This window comes from Meriones unguiculatus (assembly GCF_030254825.1).
Source record: "Meriones unguiculatus strain TT.TT164.6M chromosome Y unlocalized genomic scaffold, Bangor_MerUng_6.1 ChrY_unordered_Scaffold_25, whole genome shotgun sequence".
NCBI lineage: Eukaryota > Metazoa > Chordata > Mammalia > Rodentia > Muridae > Meriones > Meriones unguiculatus.
In genome coordinates, this window is record NW_026843710.1 from 17,149,724 (window position 1) to 17,164,752 (window position 15,029).

Here is a 15,029-nt window from a genome sequence, read left to right on the forward strand (position 1 = left end):
TGCTCAGACCCTAAATAACCTTTTAGCTAATGTAGCTCATGCTTTAGATGTAAAAAAAGGAATTAATGCTCAACTAAAAAGAGACTTGATGATGTTCAATCAGAGGATTGACCTTGTGCAGGAGCAAATTGATACCCTATGGCAAATCACTCAACTTGGCTGTCAATGGAATTATGCTGGACTTTGTGTCACTAGCATACAATATGAGAATTTTTCCCATGCTGCAAATCTGTCTAAACAATTGTCTAGCTATATTTTAGGTAATTGGATTGAAGAATTCAATACTATGATGGAGCAGCTGAGAGTGGCCATTGTTACGGCAAATTCTACCAGAGTGGACGCAGGACTAGCCACAGGATTATCATCATGGATTGCTACAGCCATGAATCATCTGAAGGAATGGGCGGGCATGGGAGCGTTAGCAGGCCTTCTGGTGTTGGTCTCCTTGGTTTGCCTATGGTATATATGCAAGATTAGAGTCTCACAACAGTGTGATGCAGCCATGATCATTCAGGCCTTTACAGCCATTGAAGGAGGACATTCTCCCCAATCATGGTTGGCTACCATAAAAAGCTAAAATGTTATGCTCAGGATGTGAGGCTAAGCACTGCACTCAGGGCAGCTGCTTTCGACCCAAAGAAGAGCATGTCTGATTGCATGCGGGTTGATGCCCCAGGTCCCGCCTCTGAGAAAAAGGTATTGGATGGGTCTGATGCTCTTTGGGTGGATGACACCTAAATGAACATCGGTACAAAGTCCCAATTTATTTCTAATATCAGAGATCAGACCTCTACTCTTGCCTGATGCATCTAAAACAAAAAGGGGGAACTGTAGAGAGCTGTGTAATGCCGTGCCTTAAAGATGGAGCTGGTTTCTCCCTTCCACCTTCCCGATGGTGAGTGCTCTCTGTCACAAACAACTCCATATTTGGCTAAGGCTGAGGATCTGGCTTGCTTCCGTGTATGTGGACCGATCTGCATTGTCCACGAGGCACGCTGGGGTTGGCTACCCAGAGGCTATTTTAAGCTGTGTACTGGCTTTCCCCAGGGTCAGAAGATTGTTCAAGGTTCCTGAATAAACTGCATTGAGAAGAATAAAAAAAATGATCAGAAAGAAGGAGAGGAGGACCTCCCCTATCAGTGGACTTGGGGAGAGGCATGCATGCACAAAGGGGGGGGAGGTTGGGACTGGGAGGGGAGGAGGGAGGGGCTCATGGGGGGATACAAAAGGAATAAAATGTAATTAATAAAAGTTAAATTAAATATTAATAAAAATTATGATGTTATGATAGCATTAGAATTTCATGATGAAGTTTGATGTCATAATAGCATTGTGGAGTCATCCTAGCATTGTGATGTCTTATTATCATTGTGTAGTCATAACACAATTTTGATGTCATAATAGCATAGTGATGTATAATCTTAGCATTGTGGTGTATAATACCATTGTGATGTCATATTACTATTGTCATGTCATAACACTAATTTGAAGTCACAATAGCATTGTGATGTATATAATACCATTGTGTTGTCACATAGCATTATAATATCATAATAGCATTGTGAAGTCATAACACTATTGTGATGTCATCATAGCATTGTGATATCATGACACCATTCTGATTTCTTAATAGCATTGAGATGTCATACTTTTGCAACAGAATAATAGCATTGTTGTATCATAATAGCATTATGATTTCATAATTCCCTTGTGATGTTATAAATCTATCTTATCATAATAGTATTGTGATGTTTTTATAGCATTGTGATGTCAAAATTCCATTTAGATATACCAAAATCATGCCATGATACCGTTGAGGTGTCATACAATTGTGTTGTCATAATAATACTATGATGTCATAACATTGGAATGTCATCATAGCATTGAGATGAAATACCTTTTGCAGGACTCCACCAGGACATGGTAGGCAAGTCCTAAGTAGTTCCTCCTGCACATATATGTCTGTCAAATATACTGAGCCAGAAGGCTGAAGATGATGTTCCAATGTTACAGAGATTTATGGGTGACTCCCAGGAAACAAATGGTTTCTGTCATTTTTTTTTTTTTTATTTTTTGGAAGCTGCTAACATGCACTTCCTATTTAGTCTAGTAACTGATTTTATTCCTTCTCAAGTCTCTGATGGGGTTGAAGATCAAATGAGGTACAATGTCACAAAAGAGCTTAAGTTGTTTAGAGGGCTTGGAGGTTCAGGAGGAAGTAACTATTTGCCAGCCTTATATACTAGATTAACTATATATATATATCCAGAATCTGTGTTGTGATTTGATTATATAGGTCTATAACATTAACAGTAGCTTTTCCAGAAGATATATCAAATGTAAATATTAATTGACACATACAACAGTGATGTCATACAATTGTGATGTCATAAAAGCATTTTAAGTCATAATAGCATTGTAATGTCATAATACCATTGTGAATTCAAAATACCATGTGATGTCCTGAAACCATTGTGATTACATAAAAGCATTATGATATCATAATAGCATTGTGAAGTCATAATAGCACTGAGATGTCATGACACAATTGTGATGACATAATATCATTGGGATGTGATACAAGTGTTGTAATGTCATCATAGCATTGTGATATCATATTATTTTTAAGGCATAATAGTACTGTGATGTCATAATAACATTTTGATGTCATAATATCGCTGTCATATCATAAAAGCATTTTAATTTGTTCATATCACTGTGATGTCCTAATAACATTGTGAAGCCATACCTTTGTGACATCATAATAGAATTGTGATGTCATAATAACATAATAATAACATTTTGATGTCATATCATTGTTTTTTCATAATAACTTAGAGATGTCATATCATTTTGATTTAATTATAGCATTGTGGTCATAATACCAGAGTGAATTCATGATACCACTGTGATGTCATAATAGTATTGTTACGTTTTAATAGCATTGTGCTATAATATTGTTGTGATGTCCTAATACCATTTTGAACTCATACCACTATGAAGTCATAATAGGACTGTGGCATCATAATGAGTGTGATGTAAAATAACATTGTGATGTCATAATACCATGTGAACTCATCATAGGATTGTTCTAACATAATACCACTGTAATGTCATTATAGTATTGTGATGTAATAATACCATTTGTGAAGTCATAATAATATTGAATGTCATACCATTATGATGTCATAATAGAATTGTGATATCATATATTAGTAATGTCAAAATAGCATTTCGATGTCATATTTTATAATATAATTATAGCATTGTGATATTATGACACCATTGTGATGTCACAAGAGTATTTTTTGTGTTTTATCATTATGAAGTCATAAAACCATTGTGATGTCATAATAGCATTGAGGTGACATACCATCATGATGTCATTATAGCATTTTGATGTCATAACAATATTGTGATGTTATAATACCATTGTGATATTATCAAAACAGCATTGTGATCTCATAATACCATTGTGATATGATAATATCTCATGTGATGTCATAAAAGCATTGGGATGTCATAATAGCCTAGCTATGTTATATTATTATTATTGTGAGGTTAAAATTCAATTGTGATATCATACCATATGATATCTTAATAGCAGTGTGATGTCCTAATAGCATTGTGAAGATATAGTCGCACTGAGATGTCATGACACCATTGAGATGACATAAAACCATTATGATGCCATAAAAAATTATGATATAATATAACTGTGATTGCATAATAAAATTGAGATGTCATAGAAGTATTGTGATATCATATCATTGTGTTGTCATGATACCGTTGATACGTCATACAATTGTGATGTCATAATAGCATTGAGATGTTATAACAGCATAGACATTTCATATTAGCATTGTGATGTCACAACATTGTGATGGCATAATGCCATTGTGATGACATAATACCATTGTGATGTCGTAATACTATTGTCTGTCATATTAGAATTGTTATGTCATAAGAGCTTTGTGATGTCATATCATACTGCAATAATGGTTTTGAAATGTCAAAAAAATTGTAAAGTCATAGTACCATTATAATGTCAAAACACAGTCATGTTGTAATATTATTTTGATGTCATAATGCCAGTGTGATGTCAAAATTCTATTGTGAAATCATACCACAATCATGTTGTAATAGCATTTTGATGTTATAATAGCATTTTGAGGTCATAATGAAATTGTGGTTCAAAATTTCACTATGATGTCATAATGACAATGTGAAGTCATAATAGTATACTGATGTCATAATACCACTGGATATCACTACACTATTGTTATGGGATAATACCATTATGATATTATAATAGCACTGAGATGTTAAGACACCATTGTGATGACATAATACCATTGAAATGTCATAATAAAGTTAAGATGTCATAATAGCATAGTGATGTCATCATAGCATTGTGATTTGTCATAATATTGTTGGTATAATGTTCTTTTAAAATGTATACACCTTACCCTTGTTCATTCAAATGCTGATTTCTCCTTCCCCTCAACTCTCTGGTTACAATCCAGGTATTACATTGTGATACTTATTCTAAGCATCCTGTTTCAACTGTGTGTAAACAGGCCAAAATAAAGCAACTATGCCACAATGTTGAGTGATAGGAGGAGCCAGAGTGCAGGAGATTAGTGGGAGGAGAGAGGGGTGGGAGAAGAGCTTTTAGAGCAGAGAGGGAGAAGAGATCTTGGAACAGCGTGGCGAGAATGAACCAGACCTAAGACTTTACAAAAAAAAAAAAAAAAAAAAAACATGTAAATGGGTAATATCTAAATGTTAGGAAACTATGAGGACTTGAAGGTTAAGGAGGTAGTAACTATTGACCAACATTGTGTTCTAAAGTTACCTAAATAAACAGTCTCTTGTGGTGAAATGGTTATACAGCTGTTTAGGATTAACGGCAAGCATTAATAAAATATAAACCAATAGTAAATATTAGTCATCACCTATGACATACTATTGTGAAGTCATTATACTATTGTGATGTCATAACACCATTGCGATGTCATATCATTATGAAGATATACTATCCTTGAGATGTCAAAATAGCATTGTGAGGTCATAGTAGCATTGTGGTGTTATACACATATCAATATCATACACCATTGGGATATCATGACAACATTGTTATTTTATCACACCATGTTAATGTCATAATACCATTTGGATGTAATCATAGCATTGTGATGTTATGCTATTGTGATATCATAGTACCATTGTGATATCATGATATCATTTGTGATGTCATAAAAACGTTGTGATGATATAAAAGTATTTTGAGGTCATAATGACAATGTGAAGTCAAAATTCAATTGTGATGTCATATCACAATGATGTAATAATAGCACTGTGATGTCATAATATGATTTTGATACAATAAAAATGTGATGTCATGATAGCATTGTGATGTCAAAATTGCAGTGTTATATTATATTATTATTGTGATGTTATAATTCCATTGTGACATCATTCCATATGAGGTCATAATAGCATTGTGATATCATAATAGCATTGTGATGTCATAATACAATTGTGATGGCAAAATTCCATTTTGCTGTCATATCAGGCAATTTTATTAATGACCTCTTGAAAGAAATATGTGAAACTATTCCTGAACTATGTGTCTTGGAAAGGAACTGTCATCACTGGGTTGTGTACTATCAGCTCCCCAGATTGAAGTATATAGGGCTGCTCAGGCTTTCTCTCAAACAAACTATGTCCTACTCAGTGGTGAGTGAGAAACCCTACTGGTCGTGGGATGTTCAGTTATACTTGGGCCTTCAGGACAGAAAATTGGGTCCATGCTATATGCCTAGGACACAAGAGCAGGTGTTTTTCCTTCAATGTTGCTCCAGACAAACCCGCTAAACGTAGTGTTAGTGACAGAGCTGCTTGTTCAGTGGAATTTTTTCTCCATTTTCACAGTCATTGTATGAGTTGACAATATATTATTTTTACTAATTATATGGGACTTTCATATAATATACATTATACTCCTTTTCCATTGCTTCCGGGTTCAAATTCCTACCCATGTGTCACAATAATTTGTTGTTTTTGTTTAAAATACACCATTTCAAGTATGTGTTGTCCATAAACTTATTGGAACATGATGAGAGTCTCAGTCCAACTCCCTTAAAGAAAAGTGAGTTCATCCTTGCTATACCCTGCAACCGCCTCCAAGGATAAATCATCAGTCTTGAAGAGCTCTAAACTTCATCTCTTTGATCAGAGTTTTTCATGTGCATTTATTCATTAAAATCTGCTGCCCCTTCCTCTCCTCTTTCCAGGCCCACCTACCCTCCTTCATCTAATCCCATGCCCTATCTCTAGTTCCTTGATAGGGGAGTACCTCCTCCCTCTTCTATCTGACCCTATCTTATCAGGACTGCAGCAAGGCTGGCTGCATCATCTTCCTCTGCCACCTGATTATAAGGGGATTGTTCTCTTTGGGTCCTCAATTCCCTCTATTTATGACATTCTTCCTATCTCCTCTCCTGCAGGCTTCCCAGAGCTCTGAGGGGAGGGAGAATTTCATAGGAAAATCCTATTTAGAGCTGGGTGTTTTAAGGTCTCTCTCTGCATAATATTGGACTCTGGGTCCCTGTTTGGACTCACATTTCTGTGAATCCAAGAATATGGCACTGATCTATCACTTGAAGGCTGAGAATAACATTTATATTTAATAATAATAGCCTTGGTTCCTTGAAAATTTCCATTAGATGACATGGCCCAACAACCCAATTAACTGCCATCCAATTCCCCCAGTTGAACACTAAATGGTTAAAATAGATAGCCTATTGGAACTTTATCCCTCACTCTTAGAAATCCTCCTAATAAGTGAATATGTACCATATTTGTCTTTCTATATTTCAGTTACTTCACACAGGATGACTTTTCCTCGATCCATCCATTTGCCTGAAAACATCATGATGTCTTTTTCTTAGCTGAATAATACTCCCTTATGGAAATATTCCACATTTTCCCCAAAAGAGATCGTCAGTTTGTTTTTTAGAACTTGGAACTTGCTTGGGACTTTAATCATTGTATTGAATGACAAAATATCAAGATAACTATGTTCTTTTAGCCTAAAAGTCCCTCCATCTTCTTCCACTTCCTGGTGTTTACATTGCAATGTTCCCTTCAAGCTCATCTATTTAGTCACCTATTTAGTCATCTATTTATATATTTAGTCACCAGTAAGCGAATGTCAGGAAGGGTTATAAGGTATGGCCTTGTTAGATGATATAATTCCTTTTAGAGTAATATTAGAGTAGGGTGTGCTTTGAGATTGATATGCCAATGAAAGTGAACAGAGAGAATGGAGTCTCTGTCTATCAGTCTCTGTCAATTTCTATCTTTGTTTCTGTCAGTCTCAGTCTCTCTATTTCTGAATGTGTCTCTCTAGCTCTTTCTGTGTTTGTCTGCAACTCTCTGCCTGTTGATTGTGGTATGAAAAGCTCTCAGTTCTGTTAAAGGACTACAAAAAGATGACTACTTGCTAATGTGACATCCTGAATGGTCTCTAAAAATATGAGCAAGGTCCCAGTTAAACACTTTGTGTTCAAAGACTTGCCTTGGTCATGGAGAATTTTTCCCAGTAAGTAATTCACTGACTGAGGATATATCTGTATATTTAACAAATAATAATTGAATCTGTGATAATGTGAAAGTCACATGTCCAGGATAAATGACTTTACTAATGAAAACTTGAAAGAAATATATGACACTTTTCCTGAACTAAGAGTCTTGGACACAGGAACTGTCATCTTTGAGTTATGTGCTTTTAGCTGCCCAGATTGTGGCATGTAGGGTTGCTCAGCCTTTCTCTCAAGCTTGTTGTCCACTTGGCCCTATTAATAACTGTTTTTTGAAACTCTCACTGGGTTTCACCTTTTGCATGACAATATTCCCCCAGTCAGCCAATCAACACATGGGAGAATCTTGAGATTTCCATGAAGATGAGTAAAGAAACTTTCCTCAGTGTCCAATATATCTAATCCTTTACCCATTTGTGACATTTTATTATGAAACCAAACAAGCCTTTATCTCATTGCTATATCCAGATCCCACACCTTTACTTCTGTTTACCTCTGTGACAATGTCAGCTAGAAAATGAAACTTTAATGTTCATTTAATTGGACAGCTTCATCAGTACAGAAGCTTCTAAGTGAAGTGGGATGGAGGTGAATGTGCCTGATGACAAGGTAATTTCCTACTGTGGTCTTGCTTCTGAAAATTCCTAGGTTGTGACTTTGAACTGAGAATCCTCACTAAATGTACCTTCACATTCTTATTGATATCATAGGCTGGCAGGGTCTAGGGTTCCCTGGAGTATTGATTCTTTAAGAGCAGTTAAAAGAAAAGGAAACTAGACAGTTCCTGAGACTAGTTTGGTTGGAAAAACAGAAAGATTGTGGATGTTAAAGGAGAACTAAGAAGCAATAAATATTTAACAGCTGGTTCTGTTCCCCACTAGTTTTGGCAAACCTCTATGAGTAGGGTTGCCTTGTCTGACCTGGCTGGATCAGCATCTGTGTCCTACTCAGTCATCAGTGAGGAACCTCCTGGTCCTGGGGTTTTCATTTTAAAATGTTAATCAATGCAGAAAAATGTGTCCATGTTAAATGCCTACGACACAAGAGTAGCTGTGTTTTCTGCTGTGGTCCTCCCAACAAGCCCTCTAAACATAGTGTTAATAGTGTTAGTGCCAGGACTGAAATTTCAGTGGTGTCAAGTGAGCTCATAGTGTCGGAGGTAGCTAGGTCAACATTACTTCATGGCTGAGATTCTCTGCTACCTAATGAGTTCCTGGAAAGCATGCCTTACAAACTCATATTTTGCCCTCCATTAGCAGAATCTTTTCTCCATGTTAAAAGTCATTGAAAATTTGTCTACATATTATTTTTACTAATTATGTGGGAACTTTATATAATATACCTTACACTCCTTTCTTATTGCTCCCACGTTAAGTTCCTTCCCATGTTTCACAGTATTTTTTTTCATTAAAATGCATCAATTGAAGTATGTGTTGTTCAGCTACTCATTGGAATATGATCAGAGTCTCAATGCCAAGTCCCTTAAAGAAAACTGAGTTTATCTTTACTGCACCCTGGCACAACACAGGGTGATGAAGCCATCGGTCATTAAGAGTTCTATCCTTCATCACCTTGAACACAGATTTTCTTATTATGATTTACTTATTACGATTTTTTCCACTTTGTGTCTTCTCTGCTGCCCACTCCCCCTTCTCCTTCCAGTACCACTACCCTCCTTCTTCTACTCCTATGCCTGTTCACTAGTTCCCTGATTGCCTGATTGCCGAGGTTCTCCTCCCCCTTCTATCTGACCCTAGGTTATTAGGTCTCAACAAGGCTGGCTGCATCATCTTCCTCTACGGCCTGATTCTCAGGGCATTGTTCTCCTTCTGTCCTCAATTTCCTCTGCTTATAACATTCTTCCTACCTCCTCTCATGCAGGATTTCCAGAGCTCTGAAGGGAGGGCAAATTTGATGGGAAATCCCATTCAGAGCTGGGTGTTTTATCGTCTCTCTCTCTCTGCATAATATCGGACTGTGGTTCTCTGTATGTAATCACATTTGATGCAGAAGGAAGCATCTCTGTGGATCAAAGAATATGGCACTGACCTATCAGTTGAGGGCAGAGGAAAACATATTTTAATAACAAAATCCTGTGTTGTTTAAAATTTGCATAGGATACCCTAGCTCAACAACTCAATGAACTGCCACCCAAATCCTTAAGTAGAACACTGGTTTGGACACGAACTATGGCCTATTGCTATTCGATCATCCACTATTTAGAGATCTGCTCATAAGTGAATACATACCATATTTATCTTTCTGCATTTCAGTTACTTCACCAAGATTGATTTTTCCTGGTTCCATCCATTGGCCTGAAAATATCATGATGGCATTTTCTTAACCGAATAATAATCCATTATAGAAATATTCCACATTTTCCCCAAAGGAGTTTGTCAGTCCTATTCTTTAGAACTTGTAAGTAACTGTGTCTTTTATCATTGTTTTGAATGATAACTATATACTTTTAGCCTAGAAGTCCGTCCATTTTCTTTCACTCCCTTGTGATTTGAATTGCATTGTCCTCTTGAAGCTCATCTATTTACATGTGGAGTCACCAGTAAAGAAATGTTTGGGAAGGGTTAGGAGATATGGTCTTGTTAAATAAAATAATTTCTCTTGGAGTTTTATTGCAAGAGGGTGTGCTTGGAGGTTGATATGCCAATGAAAGTTTCCTGACAGAATCAAATCTCTGTCTCTCAGTCTCTGTTACTTTACAATCTTTGTTTCTGTAGGTCTCATTCTCTCTATTTCTGAATCTGTTTCTTTAGCTCTTTCTTGCACTGTCTCTCTCTCTTTCACCCTCAATCTGCCAGCCACTTGTGATTCACTATGAAATGCTGTCATTTCTGCTGAAAGACTACAACAAGATGACTGCTTGCTGACATGACATCCTGGATGGTCTCTGTAAAAATGTAAGCAAGGTCCTAATTAATCACTTTTTGTTCAAAGATTTGCCTTGGTCAAGGAGCGTTTTCACAGTAAATAATTCACTGACTGAGGATATACCTGTGCATTTAACAAATAATAAAGGAATCTGTGATAATATGATTTTATCATGACCACTTGAAAGAAATATGTAACACAGGAACTGTCATCTCTGGGTTGGTTGCTTTCAGCTGCCCAGAATGAGGTGTAGGGCTTCTCAGCCTTTCTCTCAAGCAGGCTATCCACATTGCCCTTTTAATAACTGGCTCCTGAAAAATCTTACTGGCTTTCACCTGTTGCATGATATCATCCTTCCTCTCAGCCAATTACCACCTGAGAGAATCTTGAGGTTTCTCTTGAGATGAGTAAAGAAATTTTCATCAATTTCCAGTATCTCTGATCCTGTGAACACCTGACCTTTTTCCCATGACACTCAACAAGCTTTTATCTCATCCTTTTATCCAGATTCCACACCTTTACCCCTGTTTACCTCTGTGACAATGTCAGGCAAGCAAAGAAACTTTAATTTTACTTTATTTAATTGGACAATTTCCTAAGTAGGGAAGCTTTAAAGTGATGTGTGTTAAGGGGAATGCAGCAAATGACAAGTTGGTATCCTATGGTGGTCTTAGCTCTGAAGATTACTAGGTTGTGCAATTGAACTGAGCAGTTACTTGTATACTCACTAAATGGACCTTCACATTCTTATTGATATAATAGGTTTTCCTGGGGTATTCATTATTTAATAGCAGGGAAAAGAGAAAGAAACCAGATAATTTCTTGGACTGGTTTGGCTGAAACAGAGAAAGATCATTGTCTGTGAAAGGAGAACTGATGAATAAGATATTATATGACAGCTTGTGCTATTCCACACCAGTTTTGGAAACCCTCTGTGAGCATGGTTGCCTTCTCTGAACTAGCTGGATGGGCAGCTGTATCCTATTCAGTGATCAGTGAGTAAATTTTCTGGTCTTGGGTTTTACAGTTAAAACTCAGCCACCAGGAGAGAGAAATGGGTCTATGTTATGTGCCCAGGATACAAGAGCACCTGTGTTACCTGCTGTGGTCCTCCAGAAAAAATCCTCTAAAAGTAGTGTTAATACCAAGACTGCTTATTCAGAGTTGCCACGTGAGCTCATGGGGTCTGACATATCCGGGTAACTACTAGTACATGGCTAGTATTCTCTGCTACATAATGAGATCCTGGAGAGAATGCCTTTCAAAGTAAACCTCCGCCCTCCTTTAATGGAATCTTTTCTCCATGTCAAAGGTCACTGTAATTTGATGCAGAAGGAAGCATCATTGTGGATCCAAAAACATGGCACTGATTAATCTCCAAGATAAAGGTCATTGTAAATGTTCTGAACATATCATTTTTATTGCTTATGTGAGAATTTGATATAATATACATTATACTCCTTCTCCATTGTCCCAGCTTCAAATTCCTACTCATGTGTCACACTAAAATATTTTTTATATACATCAATTCTACTATGTGTTGTTCATATACTCATTGGAACATGATTAGCATCTCAGTGCCAAGTCCCTTAAATAAAACTGAGTTCATCCTTGCTGCATGACCCACAAGAAGAAGCCATCAATCCTGAAGAGTTCTATACTTCATCACCATGATCACAGTTTTTCTTATGTATTTATTTATTATGCTTTGTTCACTTTGTTTCAGCTCTGCTACCCCTCCCTCTTCTCCTTCTCCTATCATCCTTCTCCTACCCTTAGGCCCTATCTCTAGTTCCTTCATAGAGGAGGTCCTCCTCCTCCTTTTAACTGACCCTGGCTTATCATGCGTCATTATGTCTGGTTGCATCATCTTCCTATGTGGTCTGATTCTCAGGGTTTTATTCTCCTTGTGTCCTCAATTCCCTCTAATTATGACACTCTTCCTGCCTACTCTCCTGCAGGCTTCCTAGAGATCTGAGCTGAAGGAGAATTTCATAATGTAATCCCAATTAGAGCTGTTTTTTTAAGGTCTCTCTCTGCACAATATCGGACTGTTGGTCTCTGTATGCAATCCAGTTTGATGCAGAAGGAAGCATATCTGTGGATCCAAGAACATGGCACTAATCTATCAGTTGAGGGCAGAGAGCAAGATATTTTAATAACAACAGCCTGAGTTGCTTGAAAATTACCATAGGATGCCCTGGCCCAACAACTCAATTAACTGCCACCCAATCCTCCTAGTGGAAGACAGGTTTTTTCACAAAGCCTATTGAACTTAATCTCCCACTATTAGGAGACCTTCTAATAAGTGACTACATAACATATTTGTCTTTCTGCATTTTAGTTACTTCCCCCAGGATGACATTTTCTGGTACTATCCATTTGCCTGAAATTATACTGATGTTATTTTCTTAGCTGAATAATACTCTATTATGGAAATATTCCACATTTCCTCTAAAAGAGATGGTCAGTCCTGTTCTTTAGAACTTGGAAATTCTTGGGACTTTCATTGTTGTATTGAATGACAAAGTATGAGGATAGATAAATATATTCTTTTAGCCTGAAAGTTCCTCCATCTTTTTTCACTTCCTGGTGATTGAATTGAATTGTCCATCTGTGATTTATGGAATTGTAATGTCCACCTGGATCTCATATATTTACATGTGTTGTCCCCAAAGAGGAAATGTCTGGGAAGGGTTAGGAGTTATGGCCTTGTTAGATAGTATAATTCCTGCATTATAGGAGGGTGTTCTGTGAATTTGATGTGCCAAATAAAGTGACCAGACAGAATGGATTCTCTGAATCTCCATCTCTATCACTTTATACCTTTGTTTTTGTCAGTCTAGATCTCTCTACTTATGAATCTGTCTCTCTAGTTCTTTCACCCCAGTGAGTAAATGTCAGCGAATGCAGGATTAAGAGGAAGGTACTGAATGGCAAGGTGGTCCTCTACTGTGGTCTTTGATAAAAAATTTTCTAGTTGTGATTTTGAACAGAGCAGTTACTGGTATATTGACTAAATGAACCTTCACATTCTTACTGATATAATAGGCTGGCAGTTTCTAATGTTCTCTGAGGTATTGAGTCTATATGAGCAGAGAAAAGAGAAGGTAACCTGACTGTCCTGCAGTCTAGTCTAACAGGGTCCAACTGAAAGAGGGAATGTAAATGGGGAGACAGATTTGTGAAGAATGGAGAAAAGACAGATTCATTTTCAAGTCTCAATTTACTGAATGTACAAACAACGCTTATAAAGCTAAGGGTACAAGGACAATTTTTTCACTGTAGCAACACATTTGTGCCACCTGGCACATCCAGGAATTCACTCCAGATTACACACAGTTTGCTGACTGGTTCCCAAGGTTGTAGGGAGCTTGCTATCTACTTCTCAGGCTCAGAACAGCCCACTTGCAGAGACTGCCAAGGACAGTCTCTAAGACCTGCATCTGGCAAGGCCATGAGGCAGAATTAGAATTACAAGACTCCTTCAGTTCCTCCTTCTTTGTTTTATGGAAAGAGTGTATGAGGTTGGTGATATATGCATATTTGCTTACTTGTCACCAAGGTCTTGGATGTGATTTTTCTGAGCCTCTGTCTTAGTTTGGAAAAACCATAATTTTACTCTTACATGTCACTGACTTATCTCCATATTAAATGGGGTTTTAACTTAAATTCATGCAACTGCACTTGAATGTGTTGAAGTTGTTGAAGAAGGAACTGTAACACACAAGAAAGACAGGCACAGGCCAACAAACACAAATCTGCCATGCCCACAATGTCAGTCCCCACATAAGCACAGAGTCAACTGATTGAAAGGGCCTCCTGAGGCTAGTTAATATATCCCGGGCTGTATTGGCCAATTCTAACCTAGGTTCTTGGCAGATTCTATATCACCGATCTTCTTTCTCATTATTAACATGTCCAATGGGACATTTTTGCAGGACCAAATGCCAACAAGGTGATTCTGAAACTGAGTCCAATTGAATTAATGTTTCATCATACCAAGAATTAGAAACTCTAACAGGAATCATAACAAAAGAGGGTTGGGTTGCTTAACAACTAATGATGAAAGAGCATTATTATCAGCACTAACACCATTAGTAAGATTGTAATATACACATTTAATTAAATATGTATCATTGTTCTTAAAATGTCTTACTACAATGTTTCCAATTACCTGTAAATAAGGAGCATTAACTCATGCCAAATCAGAAGTATACTTGATTAATTTAGTAAAGCTACTTGCATTCCCAGAAAGAATTCCTATGTATCCCAATGCAGCCCCCAATTTCCATACATAGGTTTGCCAATTTTTATTTGAAGTCCTCCAAAGTTCAGCACTAACAGCTTTTTCTAAAACAAAGGAATTTTGACTGCATTTATCAGAAGCCAACTTCTTAATACTCTTAATAATAGACCAGACCACTCCACAACTATAACTGCAGCATCATTGTCCCAGGAGTATATGGTGGGCAGTTCTATGATGCATCTTGTCTAAGGAACCATCAGTCAAAGACAAGTGAGTTGATCCCTTTC